Source organism: Nannospalax galili, unplaced genomic scaffold, assembly GCF_000622305.1.
Source record: "Nannospalax galili isolate Female #2095 unplaced genomic scaffold, S.galili_v1.0 scaffold1735, whole genome shotgun sequence".
NCBI classification, from domain to species: Eukaryota; Metazoa; Chordata; class Mammalia; order Rodentia; family Spalacidae; genus Nannospalax; species Nannospalax galili.
In genome coordinates, this window is record NW_008336857.1 from 388,991 (window position 1) to 395,440 (window position 6,450).

Genomic DNA, 6,450 nt, shown 5'->3' on the forward strand with positions numbered 1-6,450 from the left:
TGGATGGATGGATGGATGGATGGATGGATGGATGGATGGACAGAAATATTGACCTTTCAGTTATAAAATACTGAAATCACATCCAAATTTATCCAAATTTTTGTATATACTTGATAAAATCTGCCAAACAAGAATACAGTTTGTATTATTGCAGCACCCTAGTATGATTGGTTTATTTAAACCATTCCAGGACTACTGAGAGAAAAGGATGAAAATGACTGAATGGGCTCAATTATCTGTCATGATTTTAATATTATAGGTTGCTAAGTAGCTGGGTTTTTTGTTTGTTTGTTTGGTAACTATTAGTGCTATTTGAATCTCCTGGAATAAGGATTTTGTGTAGAACACTCATAATTGGGTATCTAACAAACAAGGACCTTTGTTTTACTGTAAAAATTCCTTAGGTGATAGTTTATTGTAAGGAAGATAACTTTGGGGCTGGAGAGGTGGCTTAGGGCCTAAGAGCACTAGCTTTTTTTTTTGAGATAGGATCTCCCTATAGCCCCAGCTGGTTTGGAACTCACTTTGTAAACTGGACTGGCTTTGAATTCACTGAGATCTGCCTGCCTCTGCCTCCAGAGTGCTGGAATTAAAGACATACACCACCATGCCCGGCCTAAAGAACACTAGCTATTCTTGAGGAGGACCTGGGTTCAATTCCCAGCACTCACATGGCAAGTAATAACCATCCATAACTCCAGTTCCAACACCACCTTCTGACCTTGTGGGCTTTGCATGACATGGGTGCACTTACGCATATGCAGGCAATACACTCATACACATAAATAAGGCTGGCTAGATGGCTCAGTGAGTAAAGGTTCCCGCTACCAAGTCTGATAACTTGAATTCAGTCCCTGGGACCCACATGGTGGCAGCGAACCAACTACTTTAGGTTATCCTCTGACCTCCACACAAATATGTGCATACAGTAAAAATTAAGGGGTTAGGGTGTCTGGAGATATGGCTCAGTGGTTAAGAGCATTTACTGTTCTTGCGAAAGTTCTGAGTTTAGTTCCCAGCATCCAGGTCAGGTGGACAGCAACTGCCTGGAACTCTAGCACACATGAATTTTTTTTTTCCTCTTTTTGAGACAGGGTCTCCCTGTAGCTCTGGCTGTCCTGGAATTGGTTATGTAGACCTGGCTGGCCTTGAACTCAGAGATCCACCTGCCTCTGCCTCTGCCTCCCGAGTATACTGGGATTAGAGGTGTGCACCACCATGCCTGGCTGAATTTTTAAGTTACTTTTATCCTATGGCTGTTTGGTTGAAGAAGCTTAAGTCCGTTGAAGATCCACATGAGTAACAAGCCTTTGTTAACTTTTTTAAAAAAATTATTGAGAATTTCATACAGGGATATAAGCATATAAGGTGTTTTGATCAAATCCATGCCCACGCCCTCCCCCCAACTCCTCCCATATCTCCCCATCACATTTTTCTGATAACTTCATGTACTCCTTCTTTGCTTATGAGGCTTTTGAATACTCTAAAATACCCCCTTCTGAAGAGGTAGCCCTAAAATCTTTTAAGGATTAGATAAGAGCTTCCAAATGTTTTTGACATTTTTGGCCTTTAGAACAGAGTATGTTGCTAAAATGCCCAAGGACATTTTGACTGTTAGCCAAGAAGCTGGTTACTTTGGGGTCTTTTTACACTAACTGCCTAGCCAGTTCCTACCTCATATTATCACACCATCCTCTGAAGAGGTTACCCACCTTGAGGATAGGGAATCAAGACGTGCACTGCTCTGGCTTTCATGCTGAACAGGGATGCAGGGTGAGGCAATTGGGGTACCCCTATAGTGGGTCTATCTAAAAGATTACCAAATTGCATAACTCTTACCTGGTGAATTGGAGATGTAAAGGAGAAGTAAAGGCAAGAGTAAGTAGCATTACAAGTTCTAGGGAACTAGAAAAAAGAACAGGACAATTTTCAAATGTTCATAAGACTGCATTGGAATTCTTAAGAGCTTCCAAAAGCATCCATCTATTGGGTTCCTCATTTTGGGGGGGGGAGGATTTGCTTGCAGGTGTTTTGTTAGCTGTTGGAGTGGTTAGAATCAGTGTCAGTTCCCTCTCAAAGGCTTTTAGATAGGGGGAGAAAAGTTTGGCTATTATTTTAGAATAGTGGGTTGTCTCTTAGCTACAGGTGGGCGCTACAGTATTGCAGACCAAGATCTGATGTCTTAATCTGAGTTGCACTTTCTGATTCAGAACAAAATCATCAATGAGAGATAATTGTCTAAACAACTTTTTATATGGACTTAAGCCTAATGTCTACGAAGTGTAATGCCTTGAACTCTTAAAGAAATGACTTTACTCTTTGGTTATACTTTTCTTTTGGGTGTTTAAGACCATGCAGTTGGCCCAAATAAATCAATTTATTTTTACACTTAAGGTCATTTGAGGATCTCGGGGGTCACATGGGCTTGGGAGGAACTTTTGGCTCCTTTTATCAGTTCCGTCTATGTGAAGGTAAGTCAGAGGTCCTGCTTGACCATGTCTGGCTTCACTTGGAAGGATGAATGAGATGTTTCCTCGGAGTTGACCCTCCTCTTTGTAGACTGAACACTGGCTCAAGTCCATCTTGTGGGGTTTCCATGTCCTCACTGAATAAGAGGACAGGTGACTCACCACAGTTACAGGACCTTTTGAGAGGTGTCCATAGCCCCTGGAACTTAGTTGACCTTGAAGGGCAAGGGGCAAAAACTGTCCTTTAAGTCCCTCTGTCCATGTTAGTATAGGCCTCAAACTATGGCTGATAGACATCCAATAAGGTTAGTTCCACCAGTCTGGTACTTTTAATTACCATGTGCTATGTAGATAAAGCTTGGGTAAAAACCAAATGTTCTCAGATAAACCTTGACTAGATATATATTTTGTTCCTTAAAACTAGTTGACTAAACTATGACCATAGACATTTTAAGATTGTGTGTATATTATTTTTGTCTCATTCTTTATATATCATAACAAACCTACACAGACCTTCATCACTTGCTTTTAGGCTTTCTCCTTTTTTCTATTTTGGGAAATATCTCCATTCCCATATCCTTTTAACATCTTTTACATTCTCATTTTCTTTTAATAATTATGAGACATAATAACTAACACATTTTCCATCTGTTAGAATTCTTTTCCTGGGGATACTAAGCAATGCTTATTCCCTTTTAAGGTTCTAGCGTCAAACCAATGTTTGATTAAAGTTTTACTGGGAAACATTGCAATGAGTTTTCTGAGTTTACTTACCAAGATAACTGAGGGGTTGCTGAAGTGTATGAATGGCCTGAGGGTATGCACACTGGAAAGCCTTTTTACCCAACATGGGTCATGCCTTCTCTTCCTAGCTTTCCCCAGATTGCATACTTTAGCCCTCCCCAAATCCAGGAGACCATGTGTGATTAGGGACAAATTACGTACAGTTGGCTGGGAAGAGTGGCTGGATACTCTGGTGAGGGTCCAATGACCCTGCTTGCCCCTCCTTTAATGAAGGAGTACAACCAACAACAAGCCCAATTGTGATGATGTTTAGCAATCAGGCACTGCTGAAGTCATGATGATGGTAGTTATTTCATGCAGAAGAGACTGCTGTACAGTATCGTCTTATTAAAAGGACATGGAGTTTAAAAGGATTTGGTGCTAGGATCCACGTATGAAGGAGAACATACGTCGTTTGTAGTATCACAGTTTCTAGATCCATCCATTTATCTGCAAATTTCATTCTTTACTGCTGAATAGAATTCCATTGTGTAAATATACCACATTTTTGTTAACCACTCGTCGGTTGAGGGGCACTTAGGTTGCTTCTCTTAGCTACTGTGAAAAGAGCAGCAACAAACATGGTTGTACAAGTATCTCTACAATAGGATGAGTTTTTAAGAGATCACACTTTTCCACAGAGGCTGCACGAGTTTGCAATCCCACCAGCAGTGAATGAGCGTTCCCCTTTCTCCACATCCTCCCCAGCATTTGGTATCATTTGTTCTCTTGATCCTAGCCAGTCTGATTGGGGTAAGGTGATACCTTAGGGTGGTTTTAATTTACATTTCCCTAATTACTAATGATGGTGAAATTTTTGAGATGTTTCTTAGCCATCTTTATTTCTTTTAGAACTATTTAGATCTTTAGCCCATCTTTTAGTTGGGTCATTTGGCCTCTCACGTCTTTGTTTTTTGAGTTCTTTATATATTCTGGATGTTAAACTTTTCTCAGATGTGTCACTGATGATTTTTTTTTCCCATTCTCTGGGTTTTTTCATCACCTTATTGATTCTTTTGCTGTACAGAAGCTTTTTAGTTTAATGAGGGCCCACTTGATTGATGACCTTAATTCCTGAGCAACTTATGTCCAATTTATAAAATCCTTCCTACACATATATCTTGTAAGTTACTGCCAATATTTTCTTCTAATAGTTTCAGGTTTTCCATTTGGAGTTGACTTTTGTGCAAGGTGAAAGATAACTATCTAGTTTCATTCTTCTACAGGTGGAGATTGCCAGCATCGTTTGTTGAATCAATTTTTTTTGCATTTGTTGGAGTTTATTTTGTGGCCCAGGATGTGGTCAGTTTTTGAAAAGTTCCATGGGGTGCTGAGTAGAAAGTATATTCTTTGGTGTTTGGGTGGAATATTCAAAAGATAAATGTTAGGTCCATTTGATGTTTGGTATCATTTAATTCAGATGTGTCTCTGGTTGGTCTTTGCCCAGTTGACCTGTCTAATGGAGACAGTGGGGTATTGAAGTCTCCTACTATTATTGAGTTGGGGTTAATCTGTGTCTTAAAGTCCTGTAGTGGTTGTTTTTATGAATTTGGGTGCACCAGAGTTTGGTTCATATATGTTGAGGATTGTGATATCTTCTTGGTTAAATGCTCCTTTGATCAGAACCCTCCTTATCTCTTTTGATTAGTTTTTCTTTGAAGTCTATTTTGTCAGATATTAGAATTGTAATTCTAATTACAATTCTAGTGCTTGTTTCTTAGTGCCATTTGCTTGGAATATTCTTTTCCATCCTTTTACCTTAAGGTGCCTGTCCTTGAAGTTGAGATGGTATTCTTATACACAGCAAAAAGATGGATGTTGTTTCTTAATCCATCCAGTTAGCCTGTGTCTTTTGCCTGGTGAGTTCAGTCCATTGATATTTAAGGTTATTATTGAAAGATGTGTATTGGTTACTGTCATTTTCATTGCTGTTTGTGTTCTTGTCTAATTTTGTGTTTCCTCAATTATACCTTTATTTTCTTTCATTGCCCCTGGGGTGTAGTTGTTCTTTTCTCCTCTCTTTGTATTGCTTCAAGTATTCTTTGAAGGACTGGTTTCATGGACATGTATCCTTTCAGGTTCATGTCATGGGAGATTTTTCTTTCCTCCTCAACTATAATAGACATTTTGCTGGGTAAAGTATTCTGGGCTGGCATCTATTGTCATTTAGAACTGGAAATACCTTGGTCCAGGCTCTTCTGGCTTTCATAGTTTGCATTGTAAGTCAGCTGTAATTCTGATGTGCTTTCCTTTGTGAGTTGTTTTTCTTTTGCTGCTTTCAGTATTCTCTCTTTGTTCTGTACATTTAGTGTTTTTACTATGATATGCCATGGGGAGTTTTTTTTTTTTTTTTCTGATCCTATTTGGTGTTCTATGGTGCTTCCTGTATTTGTATGGGGATGTCTTTTCCTTAATTTTGGGAAATTCTCTTCTACAATCCTTTTAAGATCTGGTCAATACCATTAACCTGAAATTCTCCTTCCTCTATCCCTATGATCCTTAGATTTGGTCTTTTCATGGTGTCCCACATCTCTTACATATTCCATTCCTGTCTTTTAAAAAATTTTTCATCATCTTTGCTTGAGTGGTCCATTCTTCAACTTTATCCTCCAGAATTGATATTCTGTTTTCCATTTCATTCATTCTAGCGGTGAGGCTTTCCCCTGTTGTTTCAAGTTGGCTTATTGAGTTTTTTACTTCCTTCATTCCTGCCTTTTTTCAATGTTTCTCTTTTGTGAATTCATTCAGAAGTTTATCCCTATCTTCTTTCAGTTCTTTGATTTGTTTGTGTGTTCTTTAAATTCACTGAATTCCTTGATCATGAGTGTTCTTTTAAATTCTGTGTTCTGGGTTATCTCTGGGGGTTCTTGTAGAACTTTTCTACAGGTGGAGTTTGGTCAAGACATAGTGTTTTGGCTTTTCATTTTACTATTTCGTTGTGATTTTAACATGAATTTCCTTTGTGATTCTGATATGAGAATTAAGTTGAAGTATGCTTCTGTTTTTATTATTGGTGTGCTTTGGTCCTTTTCTTGCTGTTTATGTAAAACTGGTTGGTCCAGGTTTCAGGTTCTCTCAGGTTTTATTTTGGATGGAGCTGATTGCTTTCAGATCAGCTACTCAGGAGCACCCACAGAAGCCCAAGTCAGGTTCCAGTCAGGTATACTCAGGCTTTCTTCTAAGGTTCAGACTCCTATAG